General features: G+C 28.4%; 1 protein-coding gene and 1 long non-coding RNA gene across 2 annotated transcripts in view; one reads left to right on the plus strand and one right to left on the minus strand.

Moving 5' to 3' along the window:
* LOC103574706 (POU domain, class 6, transcription factor 2) overlaps positions 1 to 23,738 on the minus strand; it is a 506,104-nt gene that overhangs the window by 453,545 nt on the left and 28,821 nt on the right. The window lies entirely within an intron of this gene.
* On the plus strand, positions 18,976 to 19,676 carry LOC128668613 (uncharacterized). The gene is made up of 3 exons (XR_008404255.1): positions 18,976 to 19,005; positions 19,081 to 19,197; positions 19,523 to 19,676. It is a non-coding gene; the product is annotated as an uncharacterized LOC128668613 (long non-coding RNA).

Genomic DNA, 23,738 nt, shown 5'->3' on the forward strand with positions numbered 1-23,738 from the left:
TATGATAAATGAATTAATTATTTATTAATTAGAAATTCGATATATTTTTAAGTCAAAAAATCTTTTATTTTTTTAATTGGAAATATCTAAGTGGGCTTCCGAGATAAATAGACGTTATAGGTGGTCATTGGAAAGGAAATTCAATTTCCTACAATTTTGGTGTCATTGAAAAAGTCTTTAAAATGGATAATTTAGAAGATATGATCATTTTACGTCTTGTGAAAAAATTTCAAATTGTTGTAAAAATTAATTAATTGTTTAAATTGCTGTAGCCTTTGAACGGTTGACTTTATGAAAATTTTTATGAATATCAAATTTGTAGAAAATTTAATTTCCTACAACTTTTGTTTAAAAAAAAAATCTGTAAAATCAATAATTTCCAAAATACAGACATTTAAAGTAAAAAAAACTTCAGGTTATCTTAATAATTTCAAAATTGTTTAAAAAATATTAACAAAATTAAGTCCAAAAAAAGTGGAAAAAAACTCCTCAAGCACCCCGAGTTGCCCCAATAAATTTTCTAATCCACGCAGAACGAATAGAGTCTAATAAATCCACGGCTCGAAGGCCAAATGTGTGATCTCAGCTCAGTATTTTTCTTCTCAAAAAAAAAAAATATTAAATTATCAAATTAATGTCAATATTTTCGCTATCTGAGTAAAGTTTCCATACCTCACACTGACCTAACCCCAACACAGAACGTCTAGACCATAAGGCAGGTGTCGAAGCCCCAAATTCCCAAGTAAATCGTATCCCGATTCCGAAAACAGTAATTTATAAATAAACGATCAACACCTCAGGTAATTCCCCGTATCGCCTAATGCTCGCTAATGCCACTTTCCCCTTCTAATTTATTTACTCTCACATCCGAGCATTAGAAAGAATAAAACATAATTTAACCCCCTTATAATCAGCCTCCAATCATCACATCCTCGGTTCCCAATTATCGTCCTCATCATTATTATCATTTATAACCTCTTGTATAAGAGTATTTTTATCATAATTATTCGGTATCTCCGTTGAGTTTCGAGTGAAATAAAAAATAAAATGGCTAAACCAGATGACCGAGACGAAGGGCGTGTTAATTGAGTCAGGTGATTTGGTTGTCGGGCGTGTAAATTAATGATATGATATCACATATGATATCATACCAGCATGTACTCAGCCATTAGCTCATATCTTTAGCATTAATTTACTCCCGATACTCGTGTTATAAATAATATTTTATTAGCCATTTATACTTAAATTTTACACCGGATTTATAATACCTGATCTACTATTAAATATTTTTAAAAGCAATATTTTGGCTGAGGATTCACTTCTTTTTGTTTAAATTAAAACGCCCAATTAGTCGGCTGTTGGAGGCATTTAGTTTGGTCTTATCGTGTGACCAAGCGGCCATTATTGTTATTATCGGGTTATTACTTTGGCTAAAGAGATGCAGGGATTGAGAAAGAGTGTCGCTACACCCTAAAGTCATTAGCAATGCACATGATTCGAATCATCGTGGTCATTTGCATTGTCGTCCTGCATCCCTTTTTTTTTTTTTTTTTTCTTAAATTCTGAGTTACGGTTTGTAAAAAAAAATGTGGGGTAATTTGGTCAACCTGACATTAAGTCGCTCGAAAATTTTTTTTTGTCGGATTTTATTGACAACTGATAAAAATAATTTTGAATTTTTTTTTTAATTTTGAAAATTTACTGGCAATTTTTTCTACAGTGAAAATTTGAATTTTCAAAGTATAAATTATGACAAAAATTTTTGAATTTATTTAAAATAAAAAAAAAAAAAAAAAAAAAAAAACATGGACTGGAATCGAACCCTCGACCTTCGGTTACTAGGCCGATTTTGACCTCTGGTTAAATCGATGATTAAAATTATTTTCGAATAAATTAGAGAAATTTGAGTAAAATAAAAAAAAATAAATAAATAAAAAATTCCAGGGTAAATTGGTCAGAAAATAAATGAGATAAATATTAAAAACAATTTATCTTTTTTAAAAATCATTATATGAGATAAAGATCATTGAAAGATAAAAATTATGTATGAGTTAAAATTATGTAGATAATGGATTTGTTGTAGTGAGTAGGTCATATTAAATCCCAACTTAGTAATCCTAGTCATTTTGACTCAAGAATAATATATTTTGACGTTAAATATGATACCGATCGGGATGTAGATAGAGTTTAAGATGAAGAAGGAGAATAAATTCGTACATTATGTATAATTTTAAAATAACCCACGGCCATAGCCAATAATATTATAAAGTTACGAGCCAACGAGATCTTAAGTATCATACACTTTCTTATCACTTATTTGTCCTCCTCATCAGTTGCCCATCAATCCCGATAAATTTATCATGTCCTTTATGACGACAATAAATATGATAAAAAAAAAAAAAAATTCACTGCCTCTTTTCAGCGTAACAAGAGTAACTGCTACTTCTTTACATTAAAGTACGCAATAACATGTAATATACATGCGTTAAATGATAATAAACATTGAAATAAATTGTTTTGATTCTCATAAACTGATAAGGAAAATATTATTTTAAATGAATGAAAATATTGTTATCAAGGGACAAGATTTTTATCTTATTTTTGAAATGAATAGTTCAATTTTTTGATATTACGGCGAAAATATTGGTTTTATTAAAAAAGTTTTCGAACAAACGTTGTAGAAAATTGAATTCTATAAAAAAAATGTCTCTTTAGATTTTCGTATACGACCAATATTTTCACTGCAATTTGAAAATTAAGATTCATAATGAATGATTCAAAATTTGGTTAATTATGAAAATTTTAATTTTGAAATTACGGCTGTTTTATTAGTCCTAAGAAAAAATTATAAGAGACATTTTTTTTGGAAAATTGAATTTCCTACAACTTTTGTTTGAAAAATTTTTTGATAAAACCAATATTTTCACCGTAATTTCAAAATTAAGATTCATAATGAGTGATTCAAAATTCGGCTAATTATGAAAATGTTAATTTTGAAATTACGGCTGTTTTATTAGTCCTAAGAAAAAATTATAAGAGACATTTTTTTTGGAAAATTGAATTTCCTACAACTTTTGTTTGAAAAATTTTTTAATGAAACCAATATTTTCACCGTAATTTAAAAATTAAGACTCATAATGAGTGATTCAAAATTCGGCTAATTATGAAAATGTTTATTTAGAAATTTCGGCTATTTGCTCAAAAAAAAAAATATTTTATGCTCAATTTCTCTTGATGTGAGAATGGGGTGTAGTGGAGGGGGTCAGAAAAAATTAAAAAGAAAGAGAAGATCAAAATGGACACTTAGGAATTGTCCAAAAAAATAAGGCATGGGACATATGGTGTTAGGGTGTAATTTGGACCAGGTCAGATAATTCATGACAACTATGGCCGTAACCTGAATTTCAAAAATATTTAAGCCAGGAAGTGTGGAGTACATGAAAATTTTCATTGTTATAAATGAAGCGCAAAAGGCCACGCGCAAAGCACAATAGGGGTAAAAAAGAAAAAAGAGTAAAGAAACTGACGTGCACCCCGTGGTGGGTCTTGTGAATACCGCAGAAGCATTTTCTTATCTTGTATATAAGATCTACGAGGACTAGAGACTAGAGGTTCTGAAGATTCTAGTGACGGTACGCTCCGATGCTACTAAAGACCCTATACCCTCTTTCAAAACATATATATGTGTAAATATATATCTCAAGTCCGATCGCTGATGACCCAGAGATACCTACGTTTTCTTTCACCGCAGAATCTTGCTTTGTATCAAGTATATATAATATATAGATATACTAGAGGATTATAAACAGCTGGGATAGGAAATTCACTATTTTTTTTTTTCTGTTATTATATATTATGGATTTAATTTACAATGCGTTTGAAGGGTGTCATGCTTTTGAAACCAGAGGAGATGTAGGTCGATATGGTTATCAAAATTATATTTATTTATTTTCTCAAGGTATCAAATAATTATTTTATCAAAGCGAGTGTACGTCGATCTTTATCGCAAAATTTATTTTATTTAATTTTAAATGTAATCAAATTTTTTTTTTGCTTTAGAAATTTTTGCTTAAACGCTTCAGCGATCCCGAATTTTCGAGTGTCCTGTGAGAAAAATATTCGTAACGGGAGTACTAATGGGTAAAATGCTGTGGGGTCGTAGTAAGGCCGGACCATTTTGGCCACCTGGCGGAAATAAAATAAACGAGTTGCAAAATTTAGTAATTTTTGTATTATTGATTAATTAACTGACTTTTTTTTCTTCCTTTTGTTGATAATTGACAACAGTAGAAGACTTCGATGTACGAATTGTAGTAATGAAGTGAAAATAGACTAGTATGAATGAAAGTTATTAAATCCTGATTAATTATGTGCTTTATTAAGTAGAGAGAGTTGATAAAAGCGACTGTAAAAGACACAACGCTGTTACATTCGAGGTGTGCATTATGTGAAGATAGTGTTATAGGTAAAAGTATGACTTGGTCAATGTTGAATGCGTAAGCTAAATATATGGTTTTTAGAGCGATATTGAGACGCATAAATAGCTATCGATAAATTTTGTCTTTCCTCAGTAACTCTATTGCGAAATTATTTTTAAAGTTTGTCATTGCAAGTGAGAAATAGTTTCATTATTTGCTGAATAATGTCGATAATATTCACAGTACGTATTTAAATATAACTATTTGATATTTTTAATTACTTTTAATAAGCTACTGCAAGGTCGACACGTGACAATATTTACGTGTGACATACGCGTTCAAAGTAATTTTATAATAACAATGATGAAAAAAGTAACTGATAGATAGCAAAGACAATAATTATATTATTGAGTATAAAACCGGGCCATTATTTACTGGCTATCATAACTTTTGCGTCGACTGTCTTCTTATAAGCGCCGTAAATAAAAACACATATAATAATTAGGGGTGTGTGAATTGTGTTTGAATAGAGTCGAATAATTTGAAACTTTTCAAACTATTCGTGAATTTCCGAAACGAATAACTTGTCTGTTTCTTTTAAAATTTCAAATTTTCTTAGCGAAAAGTTGAAAAAATTATACAGCTTGTTGATTTAATAAATTACTAAGAAACAAGATGTTCAAGTGTACGTTTCTGATGTTCTCGGATCCAAAAATTTCATCTGTTTTAAATAAAATAAAATTTTTAAGTCATTTCTATCAAACTTAACCCTTTGTATTCAATCAAGATGTGAAATTTAATCGAGTTTTGCCTATACTATTCCTTATTAAGGATTGTTTTCAATAATTCTTAGTCTGGCCTTGGTCATCTCTCTATAGATCAAAATCACACTTTTTTTCATCATATATTGTCTTTTTTTGTATTTGTTCAGACGAAAACCAGACTTTTACTGCCCATTATTTTTATTAGGCTGCAATTGTCCGACTTCAGGTCAAAAACAGGTTAAAATTTTAATAAAAATTAAAAACCAGCCCAATTAGTCCAAATACAATATAGTGTGACTAAAATGAGCTAAAATTTTTCGACCCAGGTAAGGAGTTGTGCGGCCGAAACTCGATTAAATTTCACATACGTTAATTGAATGAAAATTAAAAGTAAAACTGAATTGAAATAACTCAAAACTTTTATTTAATTTGAAACAAATAAAAATTCTTCAACTCGGGATATTAAAAATCAAATATTTATTATAATATTTTTGATATATTTTACAGTAACTGCGATATATAAAAAAAAATTTATTTAATCAAAAATGGCAAAGCTCATGATTTTTTTAATATATTTGGTTGCATTGTTAACTATTGGAAAAGGGGGCAATGATCCATACCTCAAGTATGAAGGTTGCCCAGATTGCAAACAACATGGAGAAAAAGTAAGTTAACTTACTTTTAATTATATATACATCATATGAATTGGAAAACACATTCTTCGTTCTTGAATTTTCGGTTTTGACTTTTATGGGAAACATAATTGTTTTAAGAAAAATAATAACATAAGTTAATTGATTAAGATTCGGTAAAACTAATCGATACCTTTATTTAAGAAAGTCTTACTCGCAGCAGAAAATACTGTTAAAAGTAGAGGGCGGTTGATTCGACCACCTCTCGCATTTAACTCTGCCTGGCTCACGAAGTCGAAGTAGGGGAGGTCGGGGCAAAGTGAGCCAAATTCTTAGGGGTCCACTTTGCCCTACCCTCCTCTATAAATTGCTACGGGGCCGAACTTAAAGGCAATAAAAAAAATCTCATAGATTATTTTCACAGTGTTGATAATATACATACTGTTTTTATTCGATTATTAAATATATAACTAAATATTTCATTTTTACTCCATTTCAGTGTGACCCTTCAGTACCTTATCAATGCTGCGTTATGTATGAGTGCGAAAAAAATTATATGGGAAGCAATACGTGCAGGGCTAAAAACAAAAAGTATGGTTACTCTGATGAAAAGTAGATCTACGATGCAAACAGCTAGTAGTAGCCACTTTGGCTGATAAAGCCGACAAATAACAAAATTTTATTATTAAATAAGAAAAAGTTTTAATCGCTTAGTCTATAAATTGTTAAATTATATGTAAAACTCCTTTTAGTTGTTGATTACTAAATAAAATGCATTTAATAAATTTAATAATTTGATACACCGAAAAATCTATTTTCTACCTTAAAAAATTATTTGACTAAGTGTTAAAAAATGTGCGTGTTAAAATTTAAAGTTTCATTTTTAACACTTAGGAGTAAATTTAACACTCTATCACTGTCTTGTTTGATCAGTTTTGATTGTTCTTTTTTTTTGCAGACTAAAATGTTATATTATATGAAAGTAACTGTTTTAAAATGTACATTTAATCACAATTCTTGTCAGTTTGTTGAATTAAGTTAACCTACGATACTAAATTTTTAATTTTAACTATCTTAAATCCAAGCGAATCCGAAGATATTTTTGAATAATTGGGTAGACTGAAAAAAAATTTTTAGTGAAAAATGGTCTTTGAGGACTTTATACGGTGTTTTTGGCGTGAATCATCAAAAGGGGTACTTTTAACACGGTGTGAGTGTCATCTTCTGCATCTTTCAATGTTATTAGCTCAAAACTCACACATAGTCCGATCATAGGATCTGTAGTTGAAAATTAACTAATAACTGATTTTATCATTCATTATTTTTTATTGACAAGAGAAAAATACGAGTTTTTCCCTCTAACCCGGGCGGAAATTGAACCTCTCGGTGCAGGTGTGATGAAAAGTAAGATTTTTGTGAGTCAAACAATGGAATTAATCAAAACTAGTCAAATAAGATAATAACAGCGTTTTTTAGTCTGTGAAATAGATTTTTTTTTTAATTAAGCAGTAAACTTAATTAAATACGAATGTAAAAAAAAAAATAAATACTATCTTGTACTCTATAACTCAAAAAAATTTAATTATGGTTTAGGAGTTTCGAGGATCAGTGATTATAATTTTTACTTGATCGAAACAAAATTTTTGTATTTTTTGAAAGAATTCTGGTTTTCTCATGGAAATAGAAATTTTTATTTAAAATAAACATTTATTATCAGTTTTTATCCAACAGTTTTTATTTTTAGCTCAGCTAACCCCAGTTTCGTTTGGTAGACTGACAGGCCCATTGATCGTATTGGTTTTTCTTGCAAGCCAAAGGAGGGCAGCATTCACCATAATAACACTGGAATAAATTATAGATAACTAATATGTTTTAATTTTAATTGAACCCTTTACTTTCAGGCTACCATACACTAAAGGGTTAAAACTGGAAAAAATTTTTTTCAGGATTCAGGACACTGAAAAAAAATTGATCTTTGGACAATTAAATTGATTTGTTAAATTCTGTTAAATTTATATTTAATTGAAACAACTAAATTTCATTTCGTCAACATAGTCTATTTTGTCATTTGTAACGAATGGTTTAATAGTCTTTATTTGGTTTACCTTAATGTTTCTCTTGCTACGATAATAAAATTATTTCGTAAAGTTAAGAAAATATTTATTTGATGGACAAATAAATATATATATATATATATATATATATATATATATATATATATATATATATATATATATATATATATGACTTTATCAAAAAAAGGGAAATTTTTTTTAAGTTTTTTAAATATAAACATTTGGTACTGCCATTTTAATGACCTCATACAGAACGAAACCAATAAATTTGATCATTTTTGCATTTCTTATCATTAGGTGCGTATTGGTCTTTAGTTTTTCATGCTAAAATGAAATTTTTTTTTTTTCGCAAAATTTCAAAAATTATTTATAAAAAAACTAAAAGGGACCTAACGATAATTTTGGTGGACCTATACGGACCTAACGTAGACCTATCAATTCAGGTCATTTTGATTTCGCAATTTATTTGATGAGACGCTAAATTCGCACAGGTATTCTAATGTACCCTATCCCACATTTGGTAAATTTTTCAGAAGACGATAAAAACGTTTCGTGGTCGGCAAAGAAAAATTATTTGTATTATGTTCACATTGGTATAACCTAAAAATTTATTTTCATGGTTTTTATAAAATACGGGCACTTGTAGTGAATAAATAATTTTGAATTATATGCTGTTAGAAGAGTCAAAAATTATGCATCATTACCTATTTACTTATGTCGTTAATTGCTTTCTTAAAATTAACGTAAAATCAAAAATGTTAAGCGTGACTAAACCTATACGAATGTGGGATACGGCATATTAGAATGCGCGAAAGTCTGCGCGTGGGATACGTCATATTAGAATACTTATTTAAAAATACTAAACAAACAATTTAACCTCTAAAATTTTTATATAAGCTGCACATTGTTACAATGATATTATTTTTCCGAAAAAGTGAAAATGTCAAATTTTGTGGGATACGACGTATTAGAATGGCAGTATTGATATGTAACCATCATAGGTATATTAACTTACTGTCTCCCATTCGTTTGCACAACGTGAACAAGAAACAGCCTCCCCACGAATACTATCCCCAACAGCAAACAATGCAGCCAAACATATTAAAAAAATAATGAGTTTTTCCATTTTTGATTAAATAAATTTTTTTTTATATATCGCAGTTACTGTAAAATATATCAAAAATATTATAATAAATATTTGATTTTTAATATCCCGAGTTGAAGAATTTTTATTTGTTACAAATTAAATAAAAGTTTTGAGTTATTTCAATTCAGTTTTACTTTTAGTTTTCATTCAATTAACGTATGTGAAATTTAATCGAGTGTCGGCCGCACAACTCCTTACCTGGGTCGAAAAATTTTAGCTCATTTTAGTCACACTAGATTGTATTTGGACTAATTGGGCTGGTTTTTAATTTTTATTAAAATTTTAACCTGTTTTTGATCTGAAGACGAACAATTGCAGCCTAATAAAAATAATGGGCAGTAAAAGTCTGGTTTCCGTCTGAACAAATACAAAAATAGACAATATATGATGAAAAAAAGTGTGATTTTGATCTATAGAGAGATGACCAAGGCCAGACTAAGAATTATTGAAAACAATCCTTAATAAGGAATAGTATAGGCAAAACTCGATTAAATTTCACATCTTGATTGAATACAAAGGGTGAAATTTGATAGAAATAACTTAAAAATTTTATTTTATTTAAAACAGATGAAATTTTTGGATCCGAGAACATCAGAAACGTACACTTGAACATCTTGTTTCTTAGTAATTTATTAAATCAACAAGTTGTATAATTTTTTCAACTTCTCACTAAGAAAATTTGAAATTTTAAAAGAAACAGACAAGTTATTCGTTTCGGAAATTCACGAATAGTTTGAAAAGTTTCAAATTATTCGGCTCTATTCGAACACAATTCACACACCCCTAATTATTATATGTGTTTTTATTTACGGCGCTTATAAGAAGACAGTCGACGCAAAAGTTATGATAGCCAGTAAATAATGGCCCGGTTTTATATTCGATAATATAATTGCTGTCTTTGCTATCTACCGGTTACGTTTTTCATCGTTGTTATTATAAAATTACTTTGAACGCGTATGTCACACGTAAATATTGTCACGTGTCGACCTTGCAGTAGCTTATTAAAAGTAATTAAAAATATCAAATAGTTATATTTAAATACGTACTGTGAATATTATCAACATTATTCAACAAATAATGAAACTATTTCTCACTTACAATGACAAACTTTAAAAATAATTTCGCAATAGAGTTACTGAGGAAAGACAAAATTTATCGATAGCTATTTATGCGTCTCAATATCGCTCTAAAAACCATATATTTAACTTACGCATTCAACTTTGACCAAGTCATACTTTTACCTATAACACTATCTTCACATTCTTTTTGAATTATTAAAAATGGCAAACGTCAATAGTCAGTTAATTCTCCAAACAACTTTTCATAAATATATTTCATCTTTTTTTAAATACAGTACTCTGACAATAATTATTATGATAAGATAAAGTTTATAATTTAAGTTGGGACACGTAAGGATCGGATTGCGAAAATAATGAATTAGCAAGTCGGTGAATGAATTTTAATACTATTTTTTATCAATTATTTATTATTTTCCATCGGTTCTTTGATTCATTACATACTATACTTCTAGTAACTTAAATAATTTTGAAAAATAATTCTATTTCAAGCTGAGACTATTTGCGGCCTATCGAAATGGGTCAGGGGGAACATGTAAATTCGTCATAATAATTCATCGTGCACTTTAACCCACTGCAACATGAGGCCCCTGTACACTGAAATGTAATATATATATATATAACTATTTAAATGTATATATTATAGATAGATGTATGTCTTTGTAACACCCGGAAATCATGAGAGCGTATAAGAAAAATTTTTTTTTGCTAAATAATGCATTTATTATCTAAAAGTATAAAAACACAAAATTTTTTTTTTACGCCCTTGTGACTCCTGGGGTTGATAGCCACAATAAAATAAACTTATTGAATTAAAAACAGAAATTGTATCATCATAACTTACGGGCTGACCAGAATCTGCACAAGCATTTGCTCCAATAGCAAACAATGCAACCAAAAATATTAAAATAATGAGCTTTGACATGTTTAATAAGTAGCAGTTATTTGCCGTCTTTACTGCAAAAATAACTAAAGAAAAGTAAACTGGCAGTGAATATATTCTATAATAGATGTCACTAATCACCAACACCGAGTTAGAAGCACTAGAAAATTTATTATTTCAAACTAATGATATGTTTAAATTGAGCCGGTATTTATATATTTATATTTTAGCTATCTCTGAACTTAATGATAAAATTATCAGGAAAATGGCCCCGCACTTATGTAAAATAAATAAGATCGATAGCTTACATATATTTTTAATCTATTTTTTACTTCAGCAATAATCGCAGCAGTACACTGAAAAATACCCGTATGAAAATAACATATATGGTCAAAATATATGTAAAAATATATGATAAATATCAAAAAATATATGTGGCGAATTTAACTATGTTTTCTGGTATATTTTTGTTTATATTAAAAAATATAATATTCATTATATACGAGTCCGTATATATTTAGCATATATAAAATATATATGCCAATCACATACGAAAAATATATTCTGATCATATATAAAAATATATATTTATATTGTGTATGGAAAAAAAAAGTTTCTTAAATTATGAATTCTCGTAGTCAAAAAAAATTTCTTGGTCGCCTTTTAAATTTCCCGCTAAAAAAATTAAAAATTTGAAAAAACAAAGATGGGAAGTTATTTTACCAAATTTTGGGGTGCTCCGTTTTGCCCACCCATCTTCAATATTTTATATGACTAATTTATATATATGGTTGTTAAGTGTCAATTAAAATAATTGCAAGGCGGAAAAATTAAATTTTGAATATCCAAATAATTATAGGGGTCGAGGGTTCGAATCCCGGGTGCTGTTGGTAGAAGAATAAAATATTTAATAAAAAAAAAACAAAAATTAGAGAAACATAAATTTTATATTTTCATATGTATACAATAATATTTATCTAAATTATTGATAAAATTAATGTAATTAAATCTCAACATTCTTTGACACCCCATTGACAGATGTCTCCGCACCTCAAGTTGTTAAAGTAGTCAGGGCGACAATCTTGACTGCAGCAGTCAGCATCTGACGTGCACTATAATATAAAATAAATATTTTAAAATGACATTGCAATTAAATAATAAAATAATTTACTGACCTCCCCGCCATGGTTAATACATGCGTCGATTCCGACAGCCACCAAAACGATCAAAAATATTAAAATACTAACTTTTGACATTTTTTAAAATTTTATTAGCGAGTTTGAGTTCTTTGTCATCAAAAACTGAACTGTATATTAAATCTGCGAGTCTTCAAGATGGCACTTATATAATCACAACATTTTTTTTTTCACTTCCGCACTTGAACTTGTTTACGACTTGTCGGAAAATTCCAGCGCGCGCATTAAATGATAGCTTTGTTCTGTCGTTATATAATATAAATTTTCTCGAGATTAAATTTTTATTTTCTTTTAACCTCAAAGCCGTCACCCAGTCTCTATCTGCGACCCTCACCCCCGATAAGAATCATAAAATTCAGGGAGACGGACCGAAGACAATTTTATCAAAATTTAAACATTTTTTATTGAGATTATTTTTTTATTTCATCGTGTCAACTATGCTACAATTTTTGTCATATATATATATATATGCATCAGGATTTTTTTTTCATATGTATATATATGCATCAGGATTTTTTTTCATATATATATATATATATATATATATATATATATATATATATATATATATATATATATATATATATATATATATATATATATATATATATATATGAAAAAAAATCCTGATGCATATTCGAACCACTTTATTATTATTTGTGGCTTCGAATTAATTGACACTTGATATTTTAACGAAATATCAACAATCAAAAATTCAAATTATTATTATTATATATTTACGGGAACTGCATGCTCCCCCATGCGTTTATTTCAGTAACCAGAAATACCATTAGCAATATGAGATTAGTTAGCTCGGAAATTTTCATATAATTTAATCTGCGTGAATATCTGAATCCTTGAATTTGGACAAAAAAAATATATGAAAATCCATCCGGAAATAAAATGGATGAATTAATATAGAAACTAATAGACGGAAAAAAAATTCTAGCAAAATTTACGATGTTAATATCGTATTCGTGGACTAGACTTTTATTAGCGTCAATTTTAAAATATCTTATTTCAAAATTTACTATGTGGGTTATTAACACTCAGGTTTTTAAAAAATATCTAAATTGTATTTATCAAGTCGGTTTTTTTCGACTGGAATATATCGCTAACAGAAAATACTTTTAAATTTGTTATAGCTCATTAAAACTATATATTTTACATATATTTGTATGAATTTTTCACATCAATTGTGAATAAAATTTTTGAGGATTCATTTTTTGATCGATTTTATAGAATAAAATAAATATATGTAATCGTAAAATTTACATAAATACATGTCATTTATTTTGAGAAATTTTGAGCATTAAATTTGACATAGAAACTACAGCAATTATTTGGTTTTGAAATTAATTATTATCATTGCAATCGTAATTATCATCGGAAAAAATTATTCCAAGGCTATGATTAGTCATCGTCATCATATACGGTCAGTGTTCTTCCACATTCAAGTCTGCCGAAGGTATTTTGTCTGCAATGATAAGGTCCACAGCAACTACCACCTGCGGAACACTGCAATACAAATAAGACATCATAAATATATCAATAACTAAATAATTAAAAATTATAATAATAATAAGTGACAGGGAAAGGGTGGGCGAAATTTTTTTTTGACTTCGATACAAAGAGCTTGGACTAAATTTCCGATTGCCTTAGAAAAAAAAATTTCTCCCGGATGGGCAAAACGGACCACCCCCAAAAGAAGTAAAATTTTTTTTTTATTTCAAAAAATTGTTTACACCTAATTTAAATTTTGCCAAAATCACAGAAAACCATAGAATATTTTTGAAAAATGCCAACAATTGGCCTAAAACGCCGAAATTTTATTATCCTCAATAAACAAACCGTAAATTAACCTAATTTTGATCTTTTTGAGGTTATTTTCAGTCGAGAAAAAATTTTATTTTTATTTTTATTCAAAATTTTTCTACTCAGTTCCTCTAGCCATACTGTGAGAAAATAAAAAAACATTTATTGAGGATAACAAATTTATATAAAATTTATCTGTAGTGAAAAAGACATGTAATTTTTTTTTGGGAAAAGTATATTGAGTCCACTGAAAAATTCCTTGAGTCAAATTTCGCGACACTCAAATTTGTATAAAAAAGATACTAAAAGTCGTAGAATACAATTTAAAAAAAGTTATGGGAAAAATAAAATTTAAAAAAAATTTTTGGGGTTTGTTTTGCCTACCGAACCCATTTCACCCGGCCTTTTTTTAGTGGGTCAAAAATTAATGATGATTGAACTCATAAAAATACTTACATCTCCTCCATGCGCTATACAAGCGTTAACTTCGGCTCCAATAGCCAACAATGCGACCAATAAAATAAAAATAGTAAACTTTGACATTTTAATTATTTATTGCGCTAGATACAACGATCGCGTTGGTTTTGTGTTTACTGATGATGAAGTCTTCGGATAGGAGTATTTATATCTAGTCTTAGCCATGAACATTTGAATCCGATAACTCAATAACAAAATTTTATCGCATATCTATACATAAAGTCACTCGATCTTGCAGACAACAACACTTATTAATTACAATAGCAAACAATATTGATACTTGATAATTAAAAACAAATTTTTTTCAATTTTAAAATATGTGTATCGAGTTATATATATATATATATATATATATATAATTCAAAATAATTTATTCTCTTGTAAACATAATACAAGTAATTTTTCTTTGCCAACCGTTCAGGATAATTAATTACTGTCAATAATTAATTCATTTTTTTGAAAACTATTGCCATCTGTCAGACGAATCGATTAAAATATCAACGAGCAATTTCTGTTTTCGGTATCACGAAAGATCATAGGCCAGAAAAAAACCGACGACTGATCGGCGATCGCAGACTCGGGTTCGAATAAATATAATTTTAAAAAACCCGACTTTCATTGATTGATATTCACACAAAGTTATTTCAAAGTCCTACAAACTCTGCTAAGAAACAGAAATAACCGTACATAGATTTCTAAAACTCGGTCAGATTTTATTTATTAGAGTTTGTTTTTTATTTACAAACTACTTAGTATTCAAGAGCCGATGGGCTGCACCTATCGCTTGGCATCTCGGTAAAATATTGCGCTTTCGCTGACGGCTCAATCTAACCAGAAATTACGGCGGCTGGCTGTGTGTTGGCGACAAAATAAAAACAAATATGTGAGTGTGAGTTTTTTTTTTTTAAATCTTCGGTTTACATTGAGGTTACAGTCACATGAAAGACAACCCAGTGCGGTAATGCTCCGAGTCACGCAACTAATTTGTCTTGTTACGTCTGCTTGAGGACCACGCATTAAAAATTCTGGTGTGCATATATTTTATAAATAAATAATCGCTTCATTATATTTTGTTTTTTACATAAATATTTTTTCACACCTCATTAATACGTCATGATATTCTTTTATGCACTCGATATGCTAATTACAACGTTTTAATTCAATAATTATATTACATGCACACCATGGTGTGCATTAAATTATTAAATTATCTGTATCATGTCATTGAAGAACATAAATATCTGTAATAATTTAATATTACCTGCCTTTAAATCTAATTTTATCAATTTTTTAAATAAAAAAATTTTCCTGCACACCATGGTGTGCATTGAGTTAATAATTTATCTTCATCTTGTCACTGTGACACATAAATGACCGTAATAATTTTTTATCACGGGACTTTTATTGAATTTCGTTAATTATCTGAATAAAACATTTTTCTTGCACACCATGGTGTGTATAAACTATTTGGATTTCGTATATAAATTAAATCAAAATTGATTCAAATCATAGTAAAGGTAGAATCTGTAGTTTTATATACGTTAATTATTAAGCTTGAAATAATAAAATTTTATACACACCGTGGTGTGCATAAATTTAATAACTCTTTTTCTTTACTGATAACTTCAAATTAAATTTTAAAAAATTACATAATAAGTATGTGAAACTCTTAGAGTCCACTTAGAAGCTTTTTATTGTAATTTAATAAATTTTTTTTACTGACGGACGAAAAAAAACTCAATATGAAATTTGATCTAAAAAAATTCCCCAATAGCTCATAAATAATAAAAAGCATTAAATTACGATAATCCGGTCCAATTATATTAAAAATTTATAGTCACAAAAAGAGTGCTTAGATACTCGTAATACGGTGTGTAGTGGTGTGCATAAATTAATGCTAAGCGTCAACTTAAAAATTAGCATTGCTTTTTGAATTTAAATTTAATGGACACACAAGCAATTTTATAAATATTTTTTATTTATATTTAAAATCTACTCGAGCGAACGTCATCCTAAATAACTCGTGCCGTAGATTTTCATATTCACGAATAATGTATTTGATCCTGAGTATTCTATCCGGCTGGAAGGACCCGGATCCTCAGATCTTAACCTTCAAGGATATCGGTCTTTGGTCTTGGGCGGCTATAGACCTGCTCAAAGGCTAAAGAATCGCCGCCTCCTATTATAAATTTAATACTTACCTTTTTTTGTTATTAATTTATATTTTCAGTTGGTTTGAGACGACGTCTATTACTACAGACTATAAATCCCTAAACGCTACTAGCCTTTGTTCCTCATTCTTCATAAAATTTAATATTATAATATATTCAAAATTAGCTATTAAAAAAAACTTCAACTCTGGCTAAAAAAGTCTTCTATCGTTTTTTCTTTTTTTTATCAAATCCAAGTCTACTTTTACCTATTATTAGAAATCACGTACTAATTTGATCTAAAGTAGGTAATATTATTTCGATTCACTTGACTAGACGATATTATTAGCATAAATTACCTTACGTCGTGAGAATAGGGCAAGTTATTTATAAATTGATATAATTTAACGTTTTTCGAGTCAGCTGCCGCATTTTTCACAAATTATACCGAATTTTTGAAAAAGTTGTGCATCAAAGAGCTCGATTGCTAATGACATATATTTCGGGGTAAAGTGTTAAAATTGACTGGTAAATTAAATCTAAACTAGCTCGAATCGATTTGGCGTATCATTTTTTTAATGCACACCATGGTGTGCACAAAATTAAAACCTACGATTCTCGGCGACTGATTGTCGTACATAAACCTAAAAAAATTCATTTTAAAGCTTAAAGTATCAGCTTCGGGCCTCTCTCATTAAAAAGCAGCTGAAAAATTTTTTTGAACCCGTTTTTTTAAAAATAAACTCAAAAATGAATTTTAAGGTAAATGAAAAATTTATTTGCGGTCAGAAATGATGCAAAAAAAAATTTTTTTCGTAAGTTTTGATAATTTCATCTGAAAGCTTATTCTTTAAGCTTCAATTTCTTTTTTTTTTAATATTTTTTATGCTAAACTGTGTCTGTTCTATGGAATGACAAAGTAAAGAGGACACTAATGGTGTGCATCATTAATTTATTTTATTATTTGTAATAAAAAATCAATTATTGAATTGTAAATCGACGGATTATTTTAGTGAAAAAAAAAAAAAAAAAAAAAATCAGTAGTTTGTAAAATATTTTATTTGTTCCCACGAGTACTATTCTGCATGACTAAACATCAGACATATTTTAAAAATAAAACCCTTTATATTAATACTTTATATTCCATCAATCAATATCCGTCTTTAGAATGCACACTCTATTATTATTATTTTTGTAACAGCATGACTCGATGACTTGCAATCACTACCCTCCGAGCATATAAAAAAATTTAGCGAAGAAATTATAATGATAGCATTTCATATATATTTAGACACAATAAACGTCAACAGAAAATTTTACCTCATTTTTTTAATCTCTTATATTAAATGCACACCCTTTTTTCAACACGTCACTACAAAGCTTTCATTTTTTTTATCACCTGCAAGTGTATAAATTATCGTTAAATATTTTTGCGCGGTCATTATGCATATGCATGAGCAATAATTAATGGTAAGTGTGAATATAATAATAAAAATAGTGATATTCGGATTTTATTGAATTTTTTTCGGAGGGGGGGGGGAGAGTTTTAAAAATAAACTTTTGTGTAATATTAAAATTCATAAGCTATTTTTTACGCTCGGTGGATTTAATTCAATGCTGAATAATTTTATAAAGCAAAAGAGAATTGATAATTGTATTATTCTGCATATATATTTATTTCAATGAAAAATAAATATAAACCCAGTCATCACGTGACTGCTCGAGGATAGCTATTGAATTTATTCAAAAACTTTTTAAAATAATTTTTCATCATTTGTCAAAAAAATCAATTCCACGTCTAAATTTTTTTCATGACTTTTTTTTTCATTTTTCAATGCTTCTAATGTTTTTAAAAAAAATTTTTCGAATTAATTCTGCATCAAAAATGACGTTTTCCTTTCAATAATTTCCCGTAACTAAAACTATAATTTTGGCGCCCTCTACTGCCTTAACCAATCGTCGGATAAAAAAAAGTCCTAATAGTTTTTTGCATAAAATTAGATGCTCTACAACTTTTAATCAATGAAATTTTCTGTGATGTCAAGTGCTTAAAAGTTATCTTCAAAAAACTCCAATAGTAGACTTTTGACATATTTTATAATTTTTTGAGTAAAACTCGAAAAACGATAATTTTGCCTGCAGTAAGTATTTAAATATAATTATTTGCTATTGCTAATTACTTTAATAAGCTACCACAAGGTCCTCACGTGACAATATTTACGTATGTCGTACGCATTCAAAGTAATTTTATAATAATGAGGAAAAAAGTAACCGATAGATAGCAGACAGCAATTATTTTATCGAACATAAAAAAGGGGCCATTATTTAATGGCTATCATAACTTTTGCGTCGACTGTCTTCTAACAAGCCTCGTAAGTAAAAACATATATTAATTATCAATAATAATAAATAGTAATTAATATTTTTAAAAAATCAAAATTATGCAGATTGTTGACTAAATAAATTTATATGACAAGATGTTCAAGTTCACATTTCTGATGACAGCTATTGCAGTCATTATGGTGACTGATGTTTCTGCCCGTTGTAAAAGAGCCATGAAAAGAGTAATTATTGCCTGATTTATTTTAAATGAATAAAAAAATTTTTTAATTGTTATTGAGAATTGCGGCCACACTTTTCGCTTCACATTTTTCACCGTAAGGGAATGGAAAATTAAAAAAAAAAACAAGTTATTGGTTTCGGTCCGATTTTCCGAAACCAAATTTTGAACTGTGATATTAAAAAATAATTTTTGAAAAACTTTAAATGCATAAAGCCGCAATTTTAAACAATTAAAGGAATTTTTTTTTGTGTTTACTGTTAACATAAACATGGGTTTGAAATTCAATAAATATAACAAAAACATTGTTCTTTTTTTTCTGAATTTAGTGTGAAAATGGAGATGAATGCTGCAACGAACGTTGCGAAAAATTAGGTGACGAACAGGTTTGTTACCCAACAGAGGAAGAAATCGATAGATTAGGACTAGTAGAGCTCAGGGGTAGAACCAAAAAATGAACTGCAGTATCAACTCTAAAAAAGAGCTCTGCGAATTTAAAATTATAGAAAATAATTACATACTGTAATTTTTTAATTTTATGAGCTGTAAAAAATTTCAAATTTTATGAATTTTCATTTCGAAAAATTTTTTCGTTCAAAAACTGTTTTTTTTTTTTTTTTTTTGTCTAATTTCCTTCAAATTGTAAAACTGTAATTTGTTTTAAAATTAGAACCCAAATTATTTTATTCATATATATATATATATATATATATATATATATATATATATATATATATATATATATATATATATATATATATATATATATATATATATATATATATATATATCAATTATTTTTCAAAAATTTGCTATAAAATTGAAAATTTTAAAAGTCGTTTTTTGATAAATAAAATAAAATTGATTTTACTTCTTATTAATGTATAAAGAAAAAAAAATAATTGGAATTCATAAAGTCACGATCGTAGAAAAGTTGATAGTTGTCGGAAGCGTTCTATCGATCACGAAGAGTAATATCAAATGAAGTGATATCCACAAGGTACACGAAGGTGTAAGGAAATCGTTTTAAACTTCTTCCTCATGCCTTACTCATACATTTATATATATAGTACATTATATCACTATAAGTATTTAAGTTGTAATAGCACACATAAGCAGTACACAGAGCGTGCTGATGCATAGACAAGCCTATCCCAGTGTTTAACACGGGTCGATGCATCGATTAACCTGCATTACTTCCAGGTATTTTACCCATCTCATATTTTAAATTCTTCAGCAACAAAAGAAATTTTTTTTTTCTTTGCAATAAAAATAAAATAATTACTCGGTTTTAAATTTTAGCCATTTTTTCAAAAAAGTCACCTCTCAAATTTTTCACAAATTTTTTGAGTCATATCCCCAAAGGCTCATATGATTTTTTATCAGCGATACACAAAATTACGAATTTTTGAATTTTTTTTTTTAAATTTTGAATGTCGCTGATAAAAAAAATTTAATTGAGCCCTTGTTATTTGACAAAAAAAGTTCCTGTAAAATTTTAGCAAAATCAGAGAGACGTTTTCCAAAAAGATGTCAAGATCCAGATTCGAACCCACGTCCTCTTATTTCAGACTTTTGTTAAAAATTTAAAATATCTTAAAGTTTTAATATTTGAATTTTTTAAAAAAATTTTTTAATTTTACCAAAATTTGAGTAATAAATTTTGGATTTTTACATGAGTATTTAATAACTAATTTATTAAGTTAATTAACAATTTAAAAAATGCGACTGTTGGAAATAAATTCCAGGCCGATAAATTTATTTATTTTGTTTAAAATTTGGTCTTATGTAGATGAAAAAATGTTATATATATTTGGTTGGTTGGTTAGTAGAATTTAAAAAAAAAAAAAAAAGCTGATTCAAATGCAGCTATTTGGGGTCTAGGTCCTTCCTAGATTTTGTTTTATTATAAAAACTCATCTCTACGCTTTTAATGCTAATAGACCAAAGATACACGATTTACAGGATTACTAGGTCGTTAAGATTTAAAAACAAAAGAGAGATGATACAATAGGACGGGCAAATTTAACCTTGTCATTTATTAAATTTACATATTTCACGGAACTCATCTGTTAACCGAAATTCTATAGATTAACAGAACAGGATGCGCAGAAGCAAGAGACCACAAAAACTTTTTTTACAAATCTGCAGAATAGCAAAACTACAATCGAGGCAATTCGGGCCTCTCAAAATTTTTGAAACAAATCAGGCCCAAAAATTCCATTTAAAAAAAAATCAGTAAATGGTGACTTTAGTTGGTGTTACTACACGCGTGATTGAGGTTATCCTCACAGTAACCTCAATTTCTGTTCAATTTTCGACAAATCTAAAGAAATCTGAATTCAAAAATGGCGGGAAATTTTTTTGTTGGCCCAAAAGTCAATTTTTCAAATTTTTTCTCAATGACATCATTTTGTATAAATTTTTTATTAGGATAATTGTAGTAGGAAGTGAAGTGTGAGAGGTATAATAGATATGGGGCAATTTGGGCCGACATTAAACTAGTAATTAATGGATGTTAACAGTTGGATTTGGATGCAAATTAAGACGGTGATGTTTTAAAAAAAATTCAAATCTAGTTGACTGATAATTAATTGACGGTAAATCATACTTTAGAAAGTGCAAACACAAAATTGTTATTGAATAAACTACCTATCAATCAAACGATTAACATCTAAAATAATATATTTATTTATTTAGTTAATTCTAACAATAAAAATAAATCGTTGGCTAATTTTTTTGGCTTATGCTAATTATTCTTAGTGTCAAGAGCCAAAAAAAAGACAGAGTTTTTTATTTTTCAAGGGATTGTATAGTAATAGACTAATAGTAAAAAAAAAAAGTGTGGACCCTGAGGCCTAAGGGGTGTTCTAAGTCATAGCACACGTGTCATGTCCTTTTTTATTCATATTTTTTTTTATGAAGGTATATGGATTTTATAGTACGCTGGGGCCACCTGCTATACCTGCCCGCGATGATGAGTTTTTGCTTTCATTTTTTTTTTTTATTCATATCCCGAACAAAGCGCGCCGGTTTAATTGAACGGCTAATGTGCGTTGACATACAAGATATCAAACGCTTTTTTGGCTAAGGTATGTAAAAAAAATTAATTAACATTCAAAAAATCAACCCCACTGCCCAAAACTTTCCGCGATTTTCGAGCTTGAAAATCGATTTTTTTAGCGGGAAATTTAAAATTCGTCTATCAGGAAAAAAATTTTTAAAAATTCCCGAATCCTAAAATGGCGGGAAATATACATAATTTGAAAATTTTATTTTATTTGAAGGGTTAAATGGTCACGTTGGACCCTAAATTATTAGAAACTGTCCCTACTCTCTTAATATTTTCTGAAAAAAAATTTCCGAAATCAGAACCGAATAAATTGAAAAATTGGTGTCATTATTCTTAAATAGCAAAACAATATTTTTAAAAATCCCATAAATATATAAAATAAATATCGACCCCCTACCCGACTGCTAATTTGGTTATAAATCAAAAATCCCTCCTTTGATAGATTTAATAGTTTGTATATTAAATATGAGCACATTAACTTAAATATCACCCGATCGTAGATAATTCCACTGGCTCCTCTAGAGAAAATAATGATAATAACGAACATAAAATAAGATCTGTACACTAGATCCCCAAAAAATCCACTAATGAGACAGATAATCGATCTTATTATTATATAATTCCAAACATTTTGTCCAATAAATTTATAAATTATACGATAAATGTTTTATTATTATTTATTCTGGTTTTTCGTAGAATTGTGGGCAGTTTTGTCTAGCGCTGGCATATGTGAGACATTAAATTTCGTGAATAGAACAGCCAAAACGATAATCGTAGATATTGTAGCGTGATACCTCTATTTTAGAAAATAACTATCAAATCAACTTGTACCTCATGTTATTAGTTTTTTTTTACCTTAATTAGGGATAGACAGGGCTAGAAGTCGAGGGAATGATTCCGCCGCTACCAACACTAGGAAAAAAAAAAAAAAAAAAAAAAAAAAAAAAATAGTGCTCGCAATTTAGTAAAAAAATATTTCGCTAGAATTTCATAAAATTTAACCGGCTATTCTGCAACAGCTGAGGTCAAAATGACAGTGTTCACATGTAGTTTTAAGCCCACAAAAGATACTTTAGTTTTTTATTTTCAGAGGATAAAAAATAATAGAAAGGCTCTAGCTCTAGATCCTGGGTTCAGTCAGCAGTTCCCAGTTTTGAGACGAGTCCGTTATATTTTTATTACGTGTCTCTTAGAGCTGAGGCTTTTGGTTAGTCTACTAATGAGAAATAGGGAGTTTACTTTTTTCTTAAATGTTACAGATTACAGGACCGGCGAATTTTTTTTTAATTTTTTATTTAAAAGCTACGGGTTGAAATGTTGCAAGACATTTGGAGGCTGCTATTATTGCAAGGTGCAAAGTTAAATTTTTTTTTTTTGTTTGTTTTCAAAAAATTTTGAGTTAATTAACGATAATTATTTAAATACGCGAATTAATTTGAATTAATTTTCAAAAATGCTGATAGTGGATCGCA

Source organism: Microplitis demolitor, chromosome 9, assembly GCF_026212275.2.
Source record: "Microplitis demolitor isolate Queensland-Clemson2020A chromosome 9, iyMicDemo2.1a, whole genome shotgun sequence".
Taxonomy (NCBI): domain Eukaryota; kingdom Metazoa; phylum Arthropoda; class Insecta; order Hymenoptera; family Braconidae; genus Microplitis; species Microplitis demolitor.